Source organism: Panthera tigris, chromosome B2, assembly GCF_018350195.1.
Source record: "Panthera tigris isolate Pti1 chromosome B2, P.tigris_Pti1_mat1.1, whole genome shotgun sequence".
Classification (NCBI taxonomy): domain Eukaryota; kingdom Metazoa; phylum Chordata; class Mammalia; order Carnivora; family Felidae; genus Panthera; species Panthera tigris.
In genome coordinates this window covers 67715542-67742248 of record NC_056664.1, presented here as the reverse complement: position 1 = coordinate 67742248, position 26707 = coordinate 67715542, and the positions used below count along the sequence as shown (strand labels likewise).

The following is a 26707-nucleotide window of genomic DNA, read 5'->3' as shown; positions in this document are numbered from 1 at the left end:
TTTTTGAATTTTATTTGGGAATACAGGGTGAGGTAAACACAAATTGACTTTTTTTTTTCAAAATTCACAAATTGCCATGATTTCTTTGATATTTTTCTCCTTTTTCATTGATTTGTAATTCTTCCTATATCTTATATTAACCGTTTGTTTGTTTGTTTGTTTGTTTGTTTGTTTTTTAAAGTAAGCTCCAGGCCTAACTTTGGGCTTGAATTCACAACCCTGAGATCGAGAGTAACATGCTCTATTGACTAAACCAGTCAGGCTCCACCTTATATTAGCTCTTATAACAAGGTCTATTCCTGTGCTCTCCTGTTTATTCCATTAGTGGTCTTTTATTCCAATGTTATTCCTATACATTTAAGATTATTGTTTTCTATAATATATTTGAATTATTGGTAAGGCTATCCTTATACCACCCCCTATTGCTTTCTATTCTTACCTAATCATAATACCTGATTTTTAGTATCATATTTTTTCAAGTTCTGAAAGAAAAATACCTTTTGAATATTGACTGGAACTATTAAAACTATGGGAAAACAGAGAACATAAGGTTTTAAGTTCACAAAAAATGTTTTTAAGAAACTGGAGGTTTTTTTTTTTTTTTGAGCCCTCTTAAAAAAAAATCACTAAGCTTTAAAAATATTTTTCCTTTTTATTCCCCAAATGGCACCAGCTGTGCAGTTTTACTGCCAGCCAAAATGTTGTTTTCAACTTCCCCTGGAGGTTTTTCCTTGCACTCAATTTGTATGTTCTTCCTATTGTATTTGCCAGCGTGAAATGACAATGAAGGATATTTTATTTTATATGGCATATATACTGAATTATTACATGCATTATAATATACACTAAGTAAATTATATATTCTCTGAACAATGTTAATGTAAATAAACACAATGTTTTATCATTTAAAAAAATGTCTACTTATTTATTTTGAGAATGAGAGGGAGGGAGCACATGAGTGGGAGAGGGACAGAGAGAGAGAGAGGGGGAGAGAGAATCCCAAGCAGTCCCCATGTTGTCAGCACAGAGCCCATTGAGGGGTTTGATCCCATGAATGGTGAGATCATGACCTGCATTGAAATCAAGAGTGGAATGCTTAACCAACTGACCTACCCAGGTGCCCTGTGTTTTTCTTTTTAATTAAGTTTTTTTCCCTTTAATTTTATTTATTTATTATGTTTTTTTAGTTTTAATTAAGTTTTTAATTAAGGTATTATTTTAGTCTTTGATTTTGGTCAGTGATCTTTAAGACAAAGCAAGAAAAAAAATATTTTTAACACCTTTACTACTATGATTAAGATCTCTACAGCCAGTGCTAACTGGCTCATTGCCCACTTAGGAAGGAATAGTCTGAACATAAGAAAATCTTAAAACTATGACTTTATGCTGATTGGATAAACCTCTAGTTCCAATTGAACACATCAAGGTTTTTTCCGGTCTTCTCTCTTGCCATGTAAGTACTTTCTCCAATAGTGAGAAATCTGGCTTTCATTATTTTTAATATAAGTATTGATTGTCTCAAATGATTTATTTATTTTCCTATTGTGTCATTCTCCCAATCTCATTGTCTCCTTCAGCTACCATCTCCATGCAGCCCCCACTCTCCCCATCCTGCATCTTTTGGTGCAAGTGTACACATGACTGATGAACCTCCTCATGGCTTTACCTTCCTGCTTTGCACTCTGTCTCCTTGGACACCAGCAGCTGATGTGCCTCTGCACAACATCCCCTTAACCTCATCATTCATTACCCTGTGTGGAGAAGGGAAGTGAAAAGAAAGGAAAGCAGTGGGAAGGGAAAAGAACAGGAAAGGAAGCAAACAGGAAGGGAAGAAAATAGGGTGAGAAAGAAGGGAAAGAGAAAGTCAAGAGAAAAGTTTAAGGTCTTCATTTGATTTTTTTTTAATTTTTTTAAATTTTTCTTATTTTTGAGAGACAGAGAGAGACAGAGCATGAATGAGGGAGGAGCAGAGTGAGGGAGAGACACAGAATCCAAAGCAGGCTCCAGGCTCTGAGCTTTTGACACAGAGCCTGATGCAGGGCTTGAACCCATGCAGGGCATGATGTGAGATCATGACCTGAGCCAAAGTTGGATGGTTAACCGACTGAGCCACCCAGGTGCCCCAAGGTCTTCATTTGATTTTTAAGAAAGCTATAATTAGATCTATGAATAAACAGAACTCCCGAACGCTCCAAAGGTTCTGGCAATAAATGGAATTCCAGTACTTGTAGTTTACCTTGTGTAACACTTTGTGTCTTTTACAGCCTTATTTTGTTGTTTGAGTGCTGCATTTGGGCAAGGAACACACTTTTAGTTCTTCTTGGTTAGTGGTTTCTGCTTGAGTTCTAATATACTGAGGCTTTATTGTTAAGGTTAGGCAAGGGAACAGTAGGCTGGGCTGAGATGGCAGTCTTTTCTCTCTAATCTGCTTTGCAAAGAACTGACTACACTCAAGAATTTGTACTCCCTGAAATGTTTTCCTTCTCTTCCTTTCTCTCTCCTTTCTTCCTTTTCTTCCTATGTTCCTTCCTTCCTTCCTTCCCTGTTTCCTTTCTTCTTTCTTTCTTTCCTTCCTTCCTTCCTTCCTTCCTCCCTTTCTTCATTTATTTGTTTTTTTGTTTTTTAGGCAGAAAGACCTTACTTGACACAAATTTTTAAAATATCAAAATAAATAAAAGATTTGATTATATTCAACAAGATGATCAAAAGGTGTGACTATTCCAAAGTATTAGAATCAATATAATTGACCTATTATAAAAAAGGGAAACATATTTCAGGGTTTTTTTAGTGAATTATCATTTGAGAAGGAGTTTTTTTATGAAAAGCTTGAATTGCAATTTAACAGTGGAGTGAATAATTCTTCTTTTGGGTCAACTAAATTCATTTGTCTAAATTTCTATATAAACAACTACAAAAATACCCATTTTGCTTTTTTTTTGCAATGGCATTTTGAAAAATCATTTTTTTTTTTTTAAGTAGGCTCCAAACCTCACATGGGGCTCAAACTTAAAACCCTGAGATCAAGAGTCGTGTGCTCTACCAGATAAACCAGTCAGGCACCTTAAAAAATCACCAGCTATAAAGATAGCATGTGCTAGTGGCACCTGGGTGACTCAGTGGGTTAAGCATCTGACTTCAGCTCAGGTCATGATTTCATGGTTTGTGAGTTTGAGGCCTGCATTGGGCTCTGTGGTGACAACTCCAGAGCTTGGAGCCTGCTTTGGATTCTGTGTCTCCCTCTCTCTCTCTACTCATGCTCTGTCTTTCTCTCTCTCAAAATAAATAAATAAACATTTAAAAAATTTTTTAATTTTTGTTTTATGTTTTTAAATTTTTAATGTTTATTTATTTTTGAGAGGGAGAGAGAGAGACAGTGTGAGTGGGGGAGGTGTAGAGACAGAGAGAGAGAATCCCAAGCAGGCTCCCACAGTCAGTGCAGAGACTGATGTGGGGCTCGAACCCAGCAACCGTGAGATCATGACCTGAGTTGAATTTGGGCGCTTAACTGACTGAGCCACCCAGGCACCCCTAAAATTTTTTTTAAAAATAAAGATAGTATGTGCTATGTAATAATACTGCATTTGATACTTCCACAAAAAATATAATTCAGTTTCCATAGATAATTTCCCATTTGTTACCATATTTTACAATGTGTATAATTTTATTTTCAGAATATATATATATATATAGTTTAATAAACTTATTTTACTGTGGGTAAACAGAAAAAATGTTTTTCTAACTTAGTGCTGAATTTGAAGTTGAGTTTAAAATTATATTCAGTGAAGAAAAATAAGATTATTTTAAAAATCTAAGTTATAGATGTATATGGTAGTTTTATTTGTTTATTTACTTATTTATTTATTTAAGTTTATTTATTTTGAGAGAGAGAGAAAGTGAGCATGTGTGCTTGCAAGCTGGGGAGGGGAGGGAAAGGGAGAGAGAGAGGGAGAGAGAGAATCCCAAGCAGACTCCATGCTGTCAGCAGAGCCCAATGAGGAGCTTGATCCCACCAAGTGAAAGATTGTGACCCAAGCTGAAATCAAGGATTGAATGCTTAAATGACTGAGCCACCCAGGCACCCTGAGATGTATATGGTAGTTTTAAAAAATCAAATAGTTCTGTGAGGTGAAACAATACTCACCTGCTGTTTTATCAGTTCCAGTCAGAATTCCTCTGACTGAAGGCAAGTACTTTCAAATTGTCTAGGTCTTTTCTCTGATATTTGCCTCCTTATATCTAAAAATCATATGTAAGCTTTTAAATTAATACTTAAGTTGATATTTTCTGTTGACTTGCAACTGTAAAAGATGATATTAACTCCTTTATCCAAATACTCCCTCACACGGACAGATATTTATTTCCCTTTAATATATTTTATTTCCCTCCCACCATTTTTAATTATACAGTAATTTTTGTTAGCTCAATTTTTAGTGTTTAAATTACTGTAACTTTATTCATGTGGAATGCCAGGATTATACTTTCTTTCTTTTATAATTTGTGTGTTTAACTTAACAATTGTTTTGGGTTGCTTAGTTTTAATATGTTTTTCACAAATATACCCATAATTTTGCTATAAGTGGAATTCTCAGCGTAATATATTCATATACCTCCCCCCCACCTCTGTCCTCAAATTGTTAGTTCATGGTCTTAGCAACAGCCCTCCTGGAGACCTCCATCTTCTGTTCCAGTCTCCATTGATTGTTTCTGGTCTTGGACTCAACTGTCAACCTGGGTTTTTCACTTCACTTCTTTCTTAGGGATTCCCTTTCTTTTTCTTGCTTTTTTTCCTAGATCCCAAATCTTCCTCATTCTTGGTTTACTTTTTTGTTTGGTGGAATACATCCTCCAGTAGCTTCTAGGGAAAGAGTGTAGTAGCTAGCCTCCAAAACGGCTCTCAGTGATCCCCAGTGACTTCTGAGATTGGTTATAAAAGATTATATCTTCCCTCTTGGGAAACTATCCTTTATGTCTCAGATTATTTCCTTGGTGGAAAATAAGCTGCTTTGTTTTGAACAGTCTTACAGAGAGGTCCATGTACAGCAGAGCTAGAATCTCCCATCGAAAGCCAGCAAGGAACTGAGATTTGCCAACAATGACATGAGTAATCTTGGAAGTACATTCTTCAGTCCAAGTGGAGCCTTTAAGGTAACTGCATCTCTGGCTGACAGGTTGACTTGCAATCATAGGAGAGACCCTCAACTAGAACTTCCAGCTAAGCCACTCCTAGATTGCTGACCCACAGAAATTGGGAGATATTAAATGTTTGTTACTTTAAACTGTTACGCTTTAGGAGAATTTACTATGTGGCAATAGATAACTAATACAAAGGGTAAATGGAAGATAAGTTTTTTGAGATATTAAAGGTGTAAAAATGTATTTGATTTATCCTTGTACCTATTTGGAAGTTTGGCTGGGAATGTAATTCTAGGGTGGAAATGAATTTACCACAGAATTTCAGAAGTGTTACAGTTGCAGCTGAACAGTTATCAGTCATCTGGATTCTTCATTCTTTTTATATGTCCTCTCTTCTCCCACTTCAGAATCTCTGTTCTGAAATTCTATGATGACATATCTTTTCATTTATTATGCTATGGGATATATTACCCTCTTTCAATTTAGAAAGTTGTGTAAAGTTTCCTGGAGTTATTTCTTTGAAAAATTTCTTTTCTCTTTTTTTCTGTTCTTTCTTTCTTTCTGAAACTCTTAATCATAGGCTGTTGAATCATCTGCACTGATCCTCTAATTTTCTTAATCTTTTTGATTTCTCATCTTGTTTTTTCCCTCCATGCTCTGGTAGATTTCTTCAACTTTATATTCCAACTTTTCTATGGAATTTTAAAAGTCTACTATCTTTCCCTTCCCTACAATCTTTCAATAAGAACCTTATTAGATAGATCAGAATAGGATTAATATTCTAGGGTGCATATTTTTATTGGCTGTAGTCAAGATGGTACAGTTATTTATCATTCTATGAACATTACTCAAATTTGGAAATGCCTACCATCTGGGATAGCACAGATCAAACTTCTGCTTCAGATATATATAGACTTTAGTGCTCTAATTAGATTATTTACATTGTTATTATTTTTTTTACAAGTCCAATCGTATAACTACTGTTAAACCAAAGGCTACCATGCTACGTGAGTTTGTTTGAACACTGGATGAAGTTGCTTTTCTAATTGTTAACACAAATAGGGAGAGGGTGATGAACTCAGTTAAGTCCTGTAAGATTTTAGGCAGCTGGGAAAGTATCAGCTATTCTACAATACATTTACTATTTTTGGTCCTTTTCATTTCTTCATACAGATCTGAATTTCCATTTGATATCATTTTCTTTCAGCCTGAAGAATTTCCTTTAACATTTCTCACTCTCTATTTTAATGTTTATTTTATTTTTGAGAGAGAGACAGAGCACGAGTAGGGGAGAGGCAAAAAGAGAGGAAGACACAGAATCTGAAGCAGGTTCCAGGTCTGAGCTGCCAGCACAGAGCTGGATGTGGGGCTCCAACTCACAAAAATGTGAGATCATGACCTGAGCCAAAGTCAGATGCTTAACCAGCTGAGCCACCCAGGCGCCCCTCCTTTAACATTTCTTGTAGTATAGGTTTTCTGGTGGCAAACTCAGGTTTTATCTGTAAATATCTTCATTCTACCATCTTTTTTTATACCATTAAAAAAATTCAAGTATAATGAACATACAGTGTTATATTAATTTGAGGTGTACAATATAATGACTGAACAATTCTATACACTACTCAGTGCTACCATCATTTTTAAAGGATGTTTTCTATGTCTACTGAACATGGAATTGTAGACTCAATTCTAGTTTTATTTTTCTTGTAGCTATTTAAAGATGTCATTTCATTTTCTTCCTGCTTGCAATGTTCCTTATGAGAAGTCATGATAATTGTTGCCATTTTTCCCCTGTATGTAATGTATTTTTTTTCCTCTGACTGCTTTTAAGATTGTGTTTTATCCTTGGTTTTCAATAATTTGACTATGCTTTGCTGTGGTTCTCTTTTTTATTATTGAGATTTTTTTCCAGCTTTATTGAAATGTAGTTGACATATAACATTGTTGTAAATTTAAGATATATAATGTAATGATTTGATATACATATATATTGTGAAATGATTATCACAATAAGGTTAGTTAACACCTCCATCACCTCACAAAATTACTTTTTTTTGTGTTTGTGATGATGAGAATATTTAAGATCCATTCTCTTAAATAAGTCTTAAATAAGAAATGAGTTTCTCTCTCAAAGAAAGAGAGATATCATATGTTTTCACTCATATGTGGAACTTGAGAAACTTAACAGAAGACCATGGGGGAAGGGAAAGGGGAAAAATAGTTACAAATAGAGAGGGAGGGAGGCAAACCATAAGATACTCTTAAATACAGAGAACAAATCAATTGAAGGTTGATTGAGGGGGACGGGCAGGCCAAGGAGAGGGGAAAATGGCTGATGGGCATTGAGGAGGGCACTTGTTGGGATGAGCATTGGGTGTTGTATGTAAGCGATGAACCACAGGAATCTACCCCCAAAACCAAGAGCACACTACATACACTGTATGTTAGCCAACTTGACAATAAGTTGTATTAAAAATATATATATCCACTCTCTTAGCAACTTTCAAGTATATGTTATAGTATTGTTAACTATAGTCACCATACTGAACATTAAATCCCCAGATCATCTTATAACTGGAAGTCTGTATACTTTGACCAACATCTCTCCATTTCTCCTCCCTGTCAGTCCATGGCAGCCACCATCTACTCTCTGTTTTTTGAGTTTAGCTTTTTTAGATTCTACATATAAGTGAGATCATACAGTATTTATCTTTTTCTAACTTATCTCACTTAGCATAATGTCTCCAAGGTCCATTCATGCTGTTGCAAATGGAAGAATTTCCTTCTTTTTAATAGCTGAGTAATATTCATATATATGTGAATATTAAAGAATGAATATAATATATGTAATAATATATAATATAATCATATCTTGTTTGTTTATTTATTTATTTATTTATTTACCTGTGCAATTTTTCAAATGTTTTTATTGGATTCAACATTCCTTAAAGGGATAGGGGCACCTGGGTGGCTCAGTCATTTGAGTGTCTGACTTTGGCTTAGGTCACGATCTCACGGTTTGTGGGCTCAAGCCCCACGTTGGGCTCTTGCTGACAGCTCGGAGCCTGGAGCCTGCTTTGAATTCTGTGTCTGCCTCTTTCTCTCTCTCTCTCTCTCTCTCTCCCTCTCTCAAAAATAAATAAACATTAAAAAAAATCCTTAAGGGAATAAACAGATATACAACTGATTTGATCAGCTGCTAATGTACTTTAGTATCCCTTTATTTTTGTACTCAAGAGCCAATTCACCTTTTCTCCATGTTTAATACTTAGCTTTGGTAAAATTTACCATGTTCTTCTTCATCTCCTATTGGAGCATGAGTGTTTCCACCCTGCTTGGTATAAGTTGCTCTTTCAGTTTTTTTCCTGTAGGTATGTCCTACAGGCCTCTTCTGTTTTTTGTTTTTTTTTTCTTTTTTCTTTAACTTTACTCCTTACATCCCACAACATTATCTTCCCATCATTCCCTACAGTAAGCAGGAAATAGGATTCTGGAAGACCTGGGGTACTCCCAAAGTGTGGCCATTAAATCCCATTTCTTGCTTATGCATATATATTATATCACAAATAGCATAATATAATTATATATAATATATTATAACTCATATAATATATTAATACATGAGAGTATTACTGAATGAATATATATTATATATATGTATGTTTATGTATACATAATATGTATACATATGTGTTTATGTATATATATATATATGTATATAATTACATTTTTCTTTATCCATTCATTTATCAATGGGCATTTAGGTTGTTTCCATGTCTAGGATATTAAGGATAATGCTGCAATGAACATAGAAGTACAGATACCTTTTTGAGATAGTGATTTCACTTCATTTGGATATATAGTTGTGGGTTTTTTGGGTTTTTTTAAAGCTTATATTGCTGAGAGTATATTGAGCTTCTGGGATTTGTAGGTTGACAGTTTTTATTAAATTTGGAAGTATTTTTGGCATTATTTCTTTAAATATGTTTTCTGCTTCAATCTCTGTCCCCTCTGGGAATTCACTTACATTTTATTTTTTTTTACATTTTATTTAAATCCAAGATAGTTAACATATTCACTTATAATATGTTTACACCTTTTGATTTTAGACCTTTTGATTTGTCGTACAAGTCACAGAGGGGCTCATAATTATATTCAATATTTTTTCTTTCTGTGCTTCAATTTGGATATTCTACTGTTCTTTGCCCTGTTTTTAAGTTCACTGATTTTTTTCTTCTGCAATGTCTAATCTGCTGCTAAAACTAGCCAATAAAATTTTTGTTACGGATATTGTATTTTTTCCCGAATTTTATTCTTTTTGTAAAGTTTCAATTTCTCTATTGAGATTTTCCCTGTCTTTACACCCATAGCTCATCTTGTCCTTTAAATCCATAAATACATTTATAAAAGCTGTTTTAAAATCCGTGTCTGCTGATACCCAAATTTTGCCATTCCTGAGTCTGTTACAGTCTCTGGTTTTTTGTTTGTTTGTTTTCTGCCTATGATCACATTTTCATGCTTCTTTGTATGCCTAGGAATTTAAAATTTCTTATTAGTCATTGTGGCTTGTACATCATTGTGAGCCGAGATATTTTCTTCCTTTCAAGAACATTGGGTTTTATACTCAATTTACTTGCCAAATAAACTTGATACTTCTGAATCTTATTTTTAAATGCGATTAGGGCAGATACAGAGTAGCCTTTGCTCTACACCTTAAGCAACCGGACTTGTAAGGTGTGGACTTGTTGTGATCACAATTAAATGCCTAGGCTGTTAGTGAAGTTTCTCCACTCTGACAGTTGGAATTCTATCATCTCTTGACCATGCAAGCCTCCAGAATTTCCATTCCGGTCTCAGCTCTCTGGTAGTTGATTTCTGCCAGGCCTTGCACTATCTCGTCTTTTATTAGTATTTGCCTCAAATCTTAATGAGTCTTTGATGCATATTTCTAGGGCTCATTCTCTACATAACTCCTTCTTCTTTAGCACCCTATTCCACGAATTACAGCCTCAGCAGACTTGAATGAACTCCAATCTGTTTTCTCAGAAGCAGTGCAACCTTGGCCTCCATCTGTCTCTGCCATAGTCTGGGATTTGCTTCCAAGGGAAAGTCAGTCAAATGTGTGTTTCATTCACCTTGTATGTTTTTCTTTTCTTAGGGATCACTATCCTGTGCTCTAGTTGTCAAACATCTGATTTATATCAACAACTAATTCGTACATTTTGTCCAGTTGCATAGTTTTTTGTTTGTTTGTTTGTTTGTTTAATGCTGTGAGGGCTAGTTTGGAACCAGTTACAATGCTATGAGCAGAAGAGGAAGTTGCTTTTGCATTTTTAATTTCTAAGAAATTAAAAAAATTATGGAATGCTATATTTTTCTTTCTGCATATCTTTCTGCATATCTTGTTATCCCAAGTTCTTTTTCCTTTTTTCATTACTGTCTTCATGTTAGAGACTTTTCTTTAAATATCTGTTTATCTTTGGCCATCTGCTCATGTTATGTGATAAGGCAGTGCAAGATTATTTGAAGTTCTGGATGTGTATGGAGAACTAGTCAACAGGTGAACTTTATTTCAGGATCATCTGGCAGGGCCTGATAATCAGGATCTTTAATTAATTTTTCTTGGGCTAGAAGAAATCCTCTATTCTCTTGGTAATAGGGGTCAAAGATCTCATTATTCATCAAGTTAACTTTCACTTGATCATTTTGTTTCAATGTCTTGTCCCTGAGTTCATCGTCTCTATGGTTCAATTTTCCAGAGAGCAAATCTTCAGTTTGTCTCCCAGGGTTGGGGAGAAGATAGTAGCTTGGATGCTGAGAGAGGTATTGGAGGTGGGGATGAGGAGGTTTCTATAGTGTTTTGATCTTTCAAGGTCCATTTGTACCAACTTTGACTTTCAAATGTTATTGATGTGTCAATTTTCTGAGCATTGCTGAGATCCTGTAGTCTCTTTCTATATTTCCCTTATGTTGGCTTAGGTTTTAGTATTCTCAGGTTTGTGAAGTTAATTATCATTCATCCATCTGCTTTCCAGCCTCCAAAATGTTGTTGCTATGATTTTTTTTTTTTAACACATCCTCTCTCTCTCCTTATGGTTAAAAAAAAAATCTGCTTACTGTCATTTTAGTGAGGTTTCAGGAGGGAAAGACAATAAATTGTATATGTTCAATCTGCTGTATTTAATTGGATGCTTATATTCAAGACTTTAAGTCTACAAATGTCACACAATTAGGATTAAATATTTCTGTGGCAGCCTCAACTCAATCCTTAATCTATCTGCATTATAGCAAGGTCTTTTTTTTTTTCTTCAAAACTTTACCATATTGTGATGATTTTGTGACTTTTTATCAAATATAACATTGATTTCATGGGGCGCCTGCGTGGCTCAGTTAATTAAGTGTCCAACTCTTGATCTCACCTTGGGTCTTGATGTCAGGATCATGAATTCAAGCCCCACACTGGGCTCCATGCTAGGCGTGAAGCCTACTTTAAGAAAAAAAAAAAAAATATATATATATATATAATATTGGTTTCTTAAATTTGAGTTGATATTTTAAAAATAAGGAAAATATGATTTTTTAAGGTTATTTATTTTGAGAGAGAGAGAGAGAGAATGAGAGTGGGGGAGAGACAGAAGAGAGAAGGAGAGAGAGAATCCTGAGCAGGCTCCCTGGTGTCACTGCCAAGCCCTATGTGGGATCCAATCCCATGAACTGTGAGATCATGACCTTAACCAAAATCGAGAGTCAACATTTAACTGACTGAGCCATCCAGGTGCCTCTGAAAATATTTTTGATACTAAAAAACACAAACAGGCCTCATGGCTCACCTTAAAGTCTATCCACAGACCCAAAGTTCTAAGCATTAATTCTTTTTTATATACAAACACACTCTTTGATATCACAGAGCAATCACTTCAAGATATGAAACATTTTAATAGAGGAAATATGGATTTCTGAATTTCTTGCTTTATTTATTGTTAACATTAAGACTGCTTTCACAGAGTATAAGTCACTAGGAAGGTCAGTTTTGATAATGGTAAATAATAATAATTATTTTAGGATTAATACCTTACATATCTTTTTTTAAAAAAATACTTTTATGCAGTCAATACTATCCAGAGCAACCTACATATTCAGTGCAATCCCTACCAAAATAACACGAGCATTCTTCACAGAGCTAGAACAAACAATCCTAAAATTTGTATGGAACCAGAAAAGACCCCAAATAGCCAAAGCAATCCTGAAAAAGAGAACCAAAGCTGGAGGCATCACAATCCCGGACTTCAAGATGTATTACAAAGCTGTAATCATCAAGACAGTATGGTACTGGCATAAAAACAGACACTCAGATCAATGGAACAGAATAGAGAACCCAGAAATGGACCCACAAGTTTATGGCCAACTAATCTCTGACAAAACGGGAAAGAATATTCAATGGAATAAAGACAGTTTCTTCAGCAAATGGTGTTCAGAAAACTGGACAGCAACATGCAGGAGAATGAACTTGGACCACTTTCTTAGACCATACACAAAAATAAACTCAAAATGGATGAAAGACCTAAATGTAAGACAGGTAGGCATCAAAATCCTAGAGGAGAAAGCAGGCAAAAACCTCTTTGGCCTCAGCGGCAGCAACTTCTTACTCAACACGTCAACTTACTCAACAAGATATAAAATGTTTCATATCTTGAAGTGATTGCTCTGGGAAGGCAAGGTAAACAAAAGTAAAAATGAACTATTGGGACCTCATCAAGATAAAAGCCTTCTGCACGGCAAAGGAAACAGTAAGCAAAACTAAAGGGCAACCAATGGAATGGGAGAAAATATTTGCAAATAACATATCAGATAAAGGATTAGTATCCAAAATCTGTAAAGAACTTGTCAAACTCAACACCCAAAAAACAAATAATCCAATGAAGAAATGGGCAAAGGACATGTATAGACATGTTTCCAAAGAAGACATCCAGATGGCTAATAGACACATGAAAAATGCCCAACATCACTCATCATCAGGGAAATACAAATCAAAACCACAATGAGATACCACTTCATACCAGTCACAATGGCTAAAATTAATAACTCAGGCAACAACAGATGTTGGTGAGGATGTGGAGAAAGATAAACTCTTTTGCACTGCTGGGGGGAATGCAAACTAGTGCAGCCACTCTGGAAAACAGTATAGAAATCCTCAAAAAAGTAAAAATAGAACTGCCCTATGACCCAGCAATTGCACTACTAGGTATTTATCCAAAGGATACAGGTGTGCTGTTTCAAAGAGGCACATGCACCCTGATGTTTATAGCTGTGCTATCACCAATAGCCAAAGTATGGAAAGAGCCCAAATGTCCATCAACCGATGAATGGATAAAGAAGATGTGGTGTGTGTGTATGTGTGTGTGTGTGTGTGTGTGTGTGTGTGTGTGTGTGTATGTATATATATATACATATATACATATATACACAATGGAGTATTACTAGGCAATCAAGAAGAATGAAATCTTGCCATTTGCAACAACATGGATGGAACTAGAGTGTATTATGCTAAGCAAAATTAGTCAGAGAAAGACAAATATTATATGACTTAACTTATGTGTGGAATTTAAGATACAAAACAGATAAACATAAGGGAAGGGAAGCAAAAATAATATAAAAACATGGAGGGAGACAAAACATGAAAGACTCAAATATAGAGAACAAACAGGGTTGCTGGAGGGGTTGTGGAAGGAGGGTTGGGCTAAATGGACAAGGGGCATTAAGGAAGACACTTGCTGGGATGATTCACTGGATTCTACTCCTGAAATCATTATTGCACTAATTGCTAACTAACTTGGATGTAAATTAAAAGATATATATGTGCATATATACATATGTGTACATACACACACATATATATAATTTCGTACAAATAATCTCATTGCTATGCAAGCACATAAAATTATATAATGTCTTTAAAGATGTTACTAATTTCTGTTTATGCTTTAAGTAACCTTTGGACATATGAAAACTGGTTAAACAAGAATGCATAAAATAATAAGAATTATTAGGAAATTGTAAGCAAAATGTTAAGAATAATGCCTATCTAGGGGCGTCTAGGTGGCTCAGTTGATTGCGCATCAGACTCTTGATTTTGGCTCAAGTCAAGATCTCGCAGATCGTGAGTTCAAGCCCCACATTGGGCTCTGCACTGACCGCACAGAGCCTGCTTGGGTTTCTCTCTCCCTCTCTCTTGGCCCCTCCACTGCCTATGCTGTCACTCTTTCTCAAAATAAATAAATGAACTTAAAAAAAAAAAAATAATGCCTATCTTTCAAGTCAATAAAATCTTTCTTCCATCCTCCCACATTCACCTTCTTTGCTCTTGTAATTATTTACCACTAAAGAAGTATTTCCTTTAGGACTAAATTAGGTGCTATAGGAGATTAAAAACAAGAAGCTGAAAATATACTCCAGTGTTAATAAGATGAATAAAGTATATTTTTTGATATAATGTTTGTGTTTATGGTTTGTCTTTATTTAGCCAGTGTTGATATTTCAAATTAGCTGAAATTTTTTAAAAGGATAGGTTGCTCTGGGCACCTGGGTGGCTCAGTGGGTTAAGCATCTGACTTCAGCTCAGATCATGATCCCTCAGTTTGTGAGTTTGAGTCCCTCCTGGGGCTCTATGCTGACTGCTCAGAGCCTGGAGCCTACTTCTGATTCTGTGTCTCCCTCTCTCTCTGCTCCTCCCCCACTCATGCGCGCGCACGTGCTCTCTCTCTCTCTCTCAAAAATAAACATTAAAAAAAAAATTAGGGGCGCCTGTGTGGCTCAGTCGGTTAAGCGTCTGACTTTGGCTCAGGTCATGATCTCATGGTTGGTGGGCTCAAGCCCCACGTTGGGCTCTGTGCTGAATAGCTCGGAGCCTGGAGCCTGCTTTGGATTCTGTGTCTCCCTCTCTTGGCTCCTCCCCTGTTCACACTCGGTCTCTCTCTCAAAATAAATAAAGATTAAAAAAAAAAAATTAAGGGGCGCCTGGGTGGCTCAGTTGTTGAGCGTCTGAGTTCGGCTCAGGTCATGATCTTGCGGTCTGTGAGTTGGAGCCCTGTGTGGGGCTCTGTGCTGACAACTCAGAGCCTGGAGCCTGCTTCATATTCTGTGTCTCCTCTCTCTTTGCCCCTCCCCCACTCATGCTCTGTCTGTCTCTCTCTGTCAAAAATAAATAAACATTAAAAAAACTTTTTTTTAAATTAAAAAATAATTTAAAAAAGGATAGGTTGCTTTACCATGCTAAGCCATTCACACCAAAATAGCCTGGGAAAACTATATTGGAATCTAGGTTTGAGAACTAATATGGGTCAATGTGTTAGAGAGACCGAGAGAAAGGGAGATCACAAAATGGAAGCCATAGTGTCTTTGTAAAAGAATCTTGGAAGTGACATTTATTATTATGTATTCTATTTGTTGGAGGTCAGGCACTAGGTCCAGCCCATGCTAAGAGGGAAGGGATAACACAGGGTATGACTATCTCTACTAGAAAGTAGGGATCTTTGTGGGCCATCTTAATTCATGGGACCCAGTGAAAAATAAAGATGCAGAGCTCTTTGTTAAAAAAAATACTTGATATTTTTGGGGCACTTGGGTGGCTTAGTCGGTTAAGTGTCTGACTCCATTTTGGCTCAGGTCACGATCTCATTATCATGAAATCAAGCCCTGCATTGGGCTCCACACTCAGTGTGGAGCCTGCTTAAGATTCTCTCTTCCTCTCCTGTCCCCTCCCCTGCTTGTACGCTCTCTCTTTTTCTAAAATTAATTAATTAATTATTTAAAATGTTGTATTTTCAAGATGGTAAGCACTGCATTAAACCAAGTATGGAGCCCTTCTAACTATGGGTTCCTGTCTGACTACACAGGTCACATGCCTATAAAAACTGGCCCTGCTGCCTAGCACAGGGCTCCTAAATTTTCCATCCTGGTCACTCAGTCAGGCAAAGCTGTCAATCACTGTGGGCTAGAAAATCTGGACTGACTTATGATGAGATGAAAAGCCTCTTTCAAAAATGATTCTCCAAACTGAAAATGATTTGAATGCTGAAGTGAGATGTGAAGAAAACAAGGGCTCTGCACATATTTTTGTTCTGTGAAATATAAAGAAAGAAGAATATCAGTGTGAAGTTAAATGAGTCTTGAATTACATCTTGAGAGAAAAAGGAGAGGAGTTGAGACACAGAAAGTGTAAATATTATTTGGAGAACTACTGGTAAGGCTTGAAATGATTTACCAGTTGGGATTTGCTGTGAAATGACCTACTCATAATTTGAGGAGAGTTTTGAAGAGGAATTATTTATGAAGATGTGGTCGGGGTATGAGGAAGCAACAAAGAATAGAGCAGTAATCTTGTTCTGAGTGTCATGGGGCTGCTACCATTCCTGTGTAGTCATGTGTGTAGTGTGATGGGATTGTGAGCTGGGAATGAAGGGGCTGGCACTGGAACACAAATGAAGCTGTTGGAGCAGGGCCCATAACAGGAGGTTTGACCTATGGTAGACAAAGACAGCCGTACTTGGGGTAACTGGAAAGGATAGGAACAAGGAAAATAATATCCAAATATCACTGTGATTTTTCCCTCAAGTCTTCAGGTGAACCCAAGGAAAGATGGAGAATGGATCAGAAAGGGCAAGCAAAGGTATCTGGCACAGATAGCGTCCAAGATGGGGCTGTAGTGGGAAAGTTTAATAGAACTGAAATATCGCATCTGTCTATTTCCTTTTGTATGGACTTAGACTTAGATCTGGGTGAAGGGGAGTTGCCTAGCAGTTTCTTTTGCAGCTAAATATATATTTATAGCCAAACCCACTTTTCAATGAATATGAACTCGATTTTTTGGATATTCAAAACTTATTTAAAATTTTTTGATTATGGTTTTTAGTGATATACAACTCTATGGTTATAAGTTCAAAATTAAAATGGTGTCTTGTTTGCTTTTATTTCCCAATTGTTTTTATTTTTATTTTTTTATTTTTAATTTTTTTAATGCTTATTTATTTTTGAGAGAGAGAGAGAGAGAGAGAGAGAGCAGGGGGGGAGCAAAGAGAGAGGAGACACAGGATCTGAAGCAGTCTCCAGGCTCTGAGCTGTCAGCACAGAGCTCGACGTGGGGCTTGAACTCAAGAACTGGGAGATCATGGCCTGAGCTGAAGTTGGACACTTTACTGGCTGAGCCACCCAGGTGTCCCTTTTTTCCCAGTTTTTGAGTGCCCTCCTCGGAGTCAATTACTCTTATATTTCCTATGTATCCTTCCAAGATGTACACCTAATAAATATGTTGACCATTTTTCACTTCTTAATATACTACACATACTTTTCTGTACCTAAGTGTTTTCACTTAATATGTCTTAAAATTTACTTTATATCAGTACATAGAGCTCTCTTGTTTCTTTCTCTCTTTCCTTCCTTCCTTCCTTGTTTTTCCTTCCTTCCATTCACTCAGTGATTCATTCATTTACCAGTTTTATGCAAGGTATTCTGCTTGGTTTTGTGGCGAATCCCACATTTTTCCAGCTGCATAGCATTACTTTGTATGATGCACCATAATCTATTAACTAGTACCTGTTAGTGGGCACTTAAGTTATTTTAAACTTCCTTTTATTATTATTATTATTTTAACATTTATTCATTTTAGAGGGACAAAACACTAGTAGGGGAGGGGCACAGAGAGAGGGAGACACAGAATCCAAAGCAGGCTTCAGGCTCTGAGCTGTTGGTGCAGAGCCCAATGAGGGGCTTGAACTCACAAGCAAGCCATGAGATCATGACCTGAGCCGAAGTTGGATGCTTAACCCACTGAGCCACCTAGGTGCCCTTAAATGTCTTAGTAGCATTAGGAATACTGCTGTGATTAACCTTAGCCATGATTCTGCAAATAAATGAATATATTTGGAGGATAAATTCCAACAGTGCAATTGCTGGTCCAGAGAGTAGATACATTGACAATTGTGATAGATATTGAGTAGCCTTCCATAGAGGTTGTGCCAATTTACACTGGGAAACAAAGTGTATCAATTGTTTTATCTTTTCCAATTTATAGGTGAAAAATTAACTGAGAGTTCTTTTATCTTATAATGAGGGAGGTAGAGTAGTAGAGGGACGATTTGTATTTTTGTTTTAGTGAATATTTCTTGATACAATTTGCCTATTTTTCTCTAAGGCTGTTAGGCTCCTTACTGACTTATAATAGAGATGCAAATTCAGATATGTTAGTCATTTTTCAGTGATATGGACTACAAATATTTTCCCCCCAATGTATCTTTGTTTATGGTGGCTTTAATGTGCAATACTTTAGATTTTTTAAAAAGTGGTTGAATTTATAAATCTTTTATTTTCTGGTTTCTGGGTTTGTGTCATGTTTAGAAAGACTTTCTGGAATACTGATTTATCTTTACATCCCTGGAGTAAATCACACCTGATAGCAGTGTATTTTTCCTTTAATGTGCTGCTGGGTTCTCTTTGCTAACTGTATGTTTAGCATTTTTGGATTGAATTTATAAATAATACAGGCTTTTAGTTTTCGTTTTGGTGTGATCTTTGTTAAGTTTTAATACCAATATTGTGTTTGATTCATAAAAAACAATGTTAAGTTTTCCATATCTCTGTGAAAGAGGACTTCAGCTCCATTCTGACCTCAGTCTGTAATTTATTATTGATTAAGTTCTTTCCAGTTCATCTTTTAACCTAGGCAAAAGACCCTGTGGGCAAATCATCCCTGATGGGAACTGAAACTACCCCCTCAAGCAATAAAGACCCCACCTGATTGATCCCAAGACAATGATGGACCTGACCTTTACCGCCTAGCTGTCCACCCACCCACCTTTGTCCCACGTTTCCTTTATATAAACCCAGAAGTATTTTCAGCACTCTGGAGTCAATCTGCTGTCTTCCTGCTGTTGGCCTCACTGAAATAAGTTCCTTTCTTGTTTTGCCACCACTGTCTGCCTTTGGATTTTGTGAGCAGCAAGTGGCTGAATCTGGTCTACTTGGAATCCTCAGGTGCTCTTGTCCACTTCTGTCCTGGTTACATAAGCTCTGGAACAATTTAATAGTATTGGAATAATCTATTCTTTAAATATTTGGTAACATTTCCTTGTGAATTCATTAGGGCTTTTTTGTGTTTGTTTTTGTGTTTATTTTTGTCTTTTTGATGAGAGTTCTCTTTAATAGTTTTCATTTTTTCCCCCTATGATCATTGGTTTATTTAGATTTTCTGCTATTTCTGGAATCTGTTTTGGTAAATTTTACTGTCTTAGAAAATTATCCATTTTATCTAGTTTTCAAAACATTTGATATGAACAAATTAGTCTCAAGATTACTTAAATTTCTTTTTTATCTGTGATTATTTTTTCCTATTATATTTTTTATATTTATGCTTTCTTCCATCTTTTTTCTTGACTAAATTGGCCAATAGTTTATTAGTCAATAATTTTTGGTTTATTATTATCTCATCTCTTTCTAGAGCTCTCTTTTCTTTATTTTGTATTCTTGCCTAATAGAAGCAATTATTTTGTAACAACTCAAAGGTTTCGTTGCTTGGGGGGAAAGGCATCAAATTGAACACAACCCAAGGAAATGTTGAAAGCAAAGAATTACTTGTTAAAAGTAAGGAGACAGGAATATGGCTCTCAAAGCATTGTTTCCTTGTGGGGTTAGTACAGGAAGCTTTTATTCAGTGTATTAGGGGGCAGGGAGCTTCACAGGGACTTAGTTCAATTGCACACGTATAGTATGTTAAGGTGCTAGCACATACATCATATGTCCAAAAAAATGGCAGGAAATTCCACTCATAGGAAGAGATCTCAGTATTATAATGAACTAAAGGTAACTTCAGGGCAACTGGGGGTGGGTTGGTTCTGCACAAGTCCTTAGCTCTTATCCAGGTTAAACAGGCCCTTGGAAGGGGGCTATCAGGTGAGACACATCTAACAGGGACTATTAGGTAAAACACCTAGTTGGGTGTGTCCTTGGTTGGAACTGTTGGTTCTGCAAAATAAAACCCTTCCCTGCTTTTGTCCTTTCCCCTCCTTCCTTCTGCTGACAGTTTTCAGCCCTCTTATTTGAGTAACTTCCTGTTGCATCCTAGCTAAAAATTTCAGTATGTTTTAAAATTTGGGGCAAAATGTTTTATCATAATTTTCATATACCTTATGGGATATTTTCTGAATATTCCTCATCTGCACTTTCTGAGTGCCTGGCTGGCTCTTGGTAGATCATGTGACTCCTGATCTCAAGGTCATGGGTTCAAGCTTCACATTGGGCACAGAGCTTACTTTAAAATAAAATAAAATAAAATAAAATAAAATAAAATAAAATAAAATAAAATATTTAGTAAAATGTTTTATCATAATTTTCATATCCCTCCTGGCAATGTTTTCTAAATACCCCTCATCTGCCCCTTTTATTTTATTTATTTTTTTCTAAAAAATATGTATATATTTAGAGAGAGAGTGAGCCTGTGCAGACACAAATGGGGGGGTGGCAGATAGAGAGGGAGAGAGAGAATCCCAAGCAGGCTCCCATGCTGTCAGCACGATCTCAGGAACCATCAGATCATGACCTGAGCTGAAATAAAGAGTCAGATACTTAACAGACTGAGCCACCCAGGCACCCAGGCACCCAGGCACTCCTTATCTGCCCCCTTTACTGTTCATTTTCTCACTATTTCTCTTTGTGATATACACATGAATGAATTATGTTCTTCTTTTTTGATTTTTCATCTGTGAAACAAATGAAATTTTCTAGGTCAAGGTTTTCTGGAGGCTGCTGGGTAGCAAAAATTCCAATCCCCTTCAAGGTCCTTCTAGCTGGACTAAGAATCAAAGTGACATAAGACAGATTAACAGGAGAAAATAAATTTTAATACCTATTTATGAGGAATCCATATAGACACAGAAATTCCAAACACAGGCAAAATTAGGTATATATGTTATATGAACTAAGGAGAAGCCATTAGGGCTCTGGGTAAATTCAGGGAAAATGAAAAAGAGTAACTGTTTGGTAAACAAATGTTTTCCGTGCCACTTAGAAACAGTGAGACAAAGAGAAGACTGATCAAACAGGCCTTGCTAGGTTCCTCTCTGTCTACCCTATCCAGTTCATATCATACTGTACTTATCTATGGTGATAGCTCTCTTCCTGGAGTAGTCCTCTATCTAAAATCTTTTAGGCAGTTGTAGGGGTGGTCAACAGTTTTTACTGAACCTGCTGGGTTTTGATTGTTTTTTAACTCAAAATAATCTTCATGCCAAAGTGGCCCATCTTGGGGCAGCATACACATGGCCCACAACAAGGCCTGTGTGGAAAGGCATCAAAGGCATCTATCTTTCTTTCTTTCTTTCTCTCTTTCTTTCTTTCTTTCTTTCTTTCTCTCTCTCTTTCTTTCTTTCTTTCTTTCTTTCTTTCTTTCTTTCTTTCTTTCTTTCTTTCTTTCTGCCTTCCTGCCTTCCTGCCTTTCTTCCTGCCTTCCTTCCTGCCTTCCTTCCTGCCTTCCTGCTGATGAGGGACCATAAGGCAAGCTGAGGGCCAAGCACAAGCTAGCACAGCCGTGTCCCCCCCACCCCCGCCCCCACCCCCGCCCCCACCCCCGCCGTGGGCTATGCGTGATATTTCTCATGCATTCCAGGCTGCCCAAGATCAAAGGAAAGGACAGAAAACAAACAGTTAAACTGAGAGAATCTCATCAGTTTACAAATATCTTAGTAATATTACAAGAAAAGGGCAATCTTATCAATAGCCTAATCTCCAGGAACTCCCTACTCTCTTAAAGATAATGCTTTGCTAGAGGGAAAAACAACCTTAGCTTGACAATAGCTAGGTCTCCAGTAATCTGTGAGTCTTCTTTAGCATATGGAAATCCCTTTAAGAAACTTCCTCTTGACTTTACCACCCCCAACCACAGTATATAAGCAGTCACTCTTCATAACCCTAGTGCAGCTCTTTCTGCCCAAAGGTCCTGTCCCTGTGCTTTAATAAATTCACCTTTTTGCACCAAAGACTTCTTCAAGAATTCTTTCTTGACTGTCAGCTCCAAACCCCCACCAATAACACCCCAAAACCCCATCACTGCCTTCCTCCCAGTCCCACTGGCACAGGGGCAGACTCCTTGCTACAAATTTGGTTTATCTGTAATACTCATCATTTAGCACTTCCTTTTCTGCTTTTTGGAACATGAGGAATGATCTTGTTACTAGTCCATGCATGCTATGTTTCTTGTTTTTGACAGGATTTCAGTTTTATACCTCAGTGTGTACCTATGATGGTTAATTTTATGTGTCAACTTGACTGGGCCATGAGGTGCCCAGATATTTGGTCAAACATTATTCTGGGTGTTTCTATGAGGATATTTCTTGGATGAAATTAACATTTAAATGGTAGACTCTGCCTAAAGTAGATTGCCTTCCTATTGTAAGTGGGTCTCATCCAATCAGTGGGAGATCTGAATTGAACAAAAAGGCTGACCCCATCCAAGTAGGAGAATTTTTCCTGTCTGACTGTCTTTTGGACTCAAACTAAAGCATTTTCTTGGGTCTGGAGGCTGCAGGCCTTTGGACAGGAATTATATGATAGGAAAAGATAGGATTCAGTAGGCAGAGAGGGAAAGATTAGGGCCTGAGGTGTCTAGGTGGGGAAAAACACCTATTTTGGAACAATGCTGGAATGTCTGACCACAGCAAGCCCCCTCAGGTGTAACGTTCCTCTTAAGAATGTAACAGACCCCACCTATTCCCCCTCAGGTTTCCCCTCTGGAATTTGACAAAAGACCTAAGTATGGCCATAGATCACCCCTCATACAATGGAAATGAGCCAATCAGGAATGGACAACCCAGCACCTAGAACTATCCAGCCAATAAGGGTAGAACACGAGAAGGAACAAGGGGGAAGAGAAGAGGGAGGACTGACCAGAACCTTATAAAACAAAGACCCTTGCCTATAGTCCTGGGGGATTCACCTTTGAATGCCCCCTCTCTGTAAAGAGAGCTTTCTTACTATTCTTATTTTCTAATATTATACTCTAATAAAAACTTTTGCCTGCTGCTCATTCTGTGTCCACCTCTTCATTCTTCAAAGTGGCAAGACAACGAACCCTGGGTATTGTGGTAAAAAATCCTGCAATAATTACACCACCTCTCCTGTTTCTTGGGTCTTTAGACTTAGACTGAGACTAAACCACCAGCTCTTTGGGCCTCCAACTCAATTCACCCAGCAGGTCTTAAGACTTGCCAGTCTTCACAAAAAAAAAAAAAAAAAAAAAGGAAAAATATTCCTTGCTCCTGGATAGGAAGAACAAATATTGTTAAAATGTCGATACTACCCAAAACACTCTACATACTCGATGCAATCCCTATCAAAATAAGCCAGCATTCTCCACAGAGCTAGAACAAACAATCCTAAAATTTGTATGGAACCAGAAAAGACCCCAAAAAGCCAAAGCAATCCTGAAAAAGAGAACAAAGCTGGAGGCATCACAATCCCGGACCTCAAGATGTATTACAAAGCTGTAATCATCAAGACAGTATGGTACTGGCATAAAACAGACACTCAGATCAATGGAACAGAATAGAGAACCCAGAAGTGGACCCACAAATGTATGGCCAACTAATCTTTGACAAAGCGGGAAAGAATATCCAATGGAATAAAGACAGTCTCTTCAGCAAATGGTGCTGGGTAAACTGGACAGTGACATGCATAAAAATGAACCTGGACCACTTTCTTATACCATACACAAAAATAAACTCAAAATGGATGAAAGACCTAAACATAAGACAGGTAGGCATCAAAATCCTAGAGGAGAAAGCAGGCAAAAACCTCTTTGACCTTGGCCACAGCAACTTCTTGCTGAACACATCCTCGGAAGCAAGGGAAACAAAAGCAAAAATGAACTATTGGCACCTCATCAAAACAAAAAGCTTCTGCACAATCGGCAAGGAAACAATCGGCAAAATTAAAAGGCAACTGATGAAATGGGAGAAGATATTTGCAAACGACATATCACATAGAGTGTTAGTATCCAAAATCTATAAAGAACTTATCAAAGTCAACACCCAAAAAACAAATAATCCAGTGAAGAAATGGGCAAAAGACATGATAGACATATTTCCAAAGAAGACATCAGATGGCCCACAAACACATGGAAGGCAGCTGTGCTCACCACTATACCATCCATGCAGCCCACTGACACATGAAAAAATGCTCAACATCACTCATCATCAGGGAGATACAAATCAAAACCACAATGAGATCCTACTTTACACCTGTCAGAATGGCTAACACTAACAATTCAGGCAACAACAGATGTTGGTGAGGATGCAGAGAAAGAGGATCTCTTTTGCACTGTTGGTGAGAATGCAAACTGGTGCAGCCAATCTGGAAAACAATATGGAGTTTCCTCAAAAAATTAAAAATAGAACTACCCTATGACCCAGCAATTGCACTACTAGGTATTTATCCAAGGGATACAGGTGTGTTGTTTCGAAAGGGCACATGCACCCCAATGTTTATAGCAGCACTATTGCCAATAGCCAAAGTATGGAAAGAGCCCAGATGTCCACCAATGGATGAATGGATAAAGAAGATGTGGTATATATATACAATGGAGTATTCCTCGGCAATCAAAAAGAATGAAATCTTGCCATTTACAACTATGTGGATGGAACTAGAGGGTGTCATGCTAAGTAAAATTAGAGAAAGACAAATATCATATGACTTCACTCATATAAGGACTTTAATATACAAAACAGATGAACATAAGGGAAGGGAAGCAAAAATAATGTAAAAACGGGGAGGGGGGCAAAACATAAAAGACTCTTAAATATAGAGAACAGAGGGTTGCTAGAGGGGTTGTGGGCGGGGGATAAGGGGCTAAATGGGTAAGGGGCATTAAGGAATCTACTCCTGAAATCATTGTTGCACTATATACTAACTAACTTGTATTTAAATTAAAAAATTAATTAATCTGAAAAAAAAGACTTGCCAGTCTTCATAATTGTAGGAGTTAATTCCTTATAATAAATCTCTTAGTATATATGTGTCATAATTAATATATTTATTATATATGTACTATATACTATCCAAATGATTCTGTTTCTGTGGAGAACTCTAAAACAGTGTCCTCTACCTATGAGAAATGTACATTGCTGGTTATTTCTGAGATTTGTAGCAATGGATAACTTCTGTTTCTTTTTGACTTTATTTTATCTTCTCTTTTTAGCCTCTCCAACTATATTGTGGTATGAATATCAGTGTCTCATCAAAGATGAGTTATGCATTTCTTTTCCCGTTATCTTCATGGTTTAAAAAAAAAATTTTTTTTTAACATTTATTTATTTTTGAGACAGAGAGAGACAGCATGAATGGGGGAGGGTCAGAGAGAGAGAGAGGGAGACACAGAATCTGAAGCAGGCTCCAGGCTCTGAGCTGTCAGCAGAGCCCGTTACGGGGCCAAACTCACGGACCGTGAGATCATGACCTGAGCCGAAGTCGGACGCTTAACCGACTGAGCCACCCAGGCGCCCCTCTTCATGGTTTTTAAAGTGATTTCTGGGAAGAGAAGAGGGAATTACCTACTTTATTATTTGCTCTTTAAATCAGAAGTTTAGATCCAGTTACAATAAAGGTGTTACTATTCTGCTTATCCCTTTGTGGATTTGTTGACTCATGGTCCATAATAGAGGGAGACAACTTGGAGCTCTTGTTGATGTGAAATGTTGAGGTTTGGGAGCAAATGGTCAAGAAATTCTTGAGATGTGTTTGGTGCAGAAAGGGTGGTTTTATTAAAGCATGGGTACAGGACCTGTGGGCAAGAAGAGCTGCCCTGGGGTTTTGAGGAGTGACTGATTATATACTTTCAAGTTCAGAAGGGATTAGGGATAGCATAAGTCTCTAAGGAATTTGGAAGCAAGGTTTCCAGGACCTTGAGGGGCTAGCTGTTGTTAGGAAAAGGTCATTTACTATTGTCTAGTAAAACCTTAGTCATGAGACCCTTCAGATGTATATCATTGGGCCACATGTTTAGAGGATGATTGCTAACATATATCTTAAGGGGATAGAGATAAAGGAACTTTCCAAAGGGATTTTTACAGGATCCTGGAGGGTGGGCTAAAGTCAAGCTAGGGTTGCATTTTGCCTTTGGCAAAGTATTAACCTTGAGGGCAGCTAAGCTCCATGAGGGAGGTCACTATGCCTGTCAAGTACTTAAGTGTCAATGGGCTGTACGTTATAAGGACATTTAATTTTTTTCTATATTTCTGTTGCCTTTCTTCTTCACATCACTGGGACATTAGATATGAAAGGGGATGGCTTGAGGCTGGGCATGAGAAGAATAAAACAACTGGTGAAAAGTTTCCAGTATAACCTTAAAAGGACTTTTATGAATACTAATGCTGACCATGCTATTTAAATTTGTATTAGCACAGTAGTTTCCTCTTATCTGCAGTTTTGCTTTCTGTGGTCAGCTCTGGTCTGGAAGTAGGTGATCCTGCTTCTGACGAACAGCCAGGTCAGTAGTAGTCTGAGACTACATCACATTGCATCACAATACACTCACCTC

At 37.1% G+C, this 26707-nt stretch overlaps 1 protein-coding gene across 8 annotated transcripts in view; it reads left to right on the top strand.

The window, feature by feature from the left end:
- FILIP1 (filamin A interacting protein 1) overlaps positions 1–26707 on the top strand; it is a 296630-nt gene that overhangs the window by 23966 nt on the left and 245957 nt on the right. For all 8 annotated transcript variants that reach the window (XM_042986689.1, XM_042986682.1, XM_042986688.1 and 5 more), the window contains one exon: positions 5017–5145. The gene's annotated coding sequence lies outside the window, so the exon portion shown is untranslated. The remainder of the gene's footprint in view (positions 1–5016; positions 5146–26707) is intronic.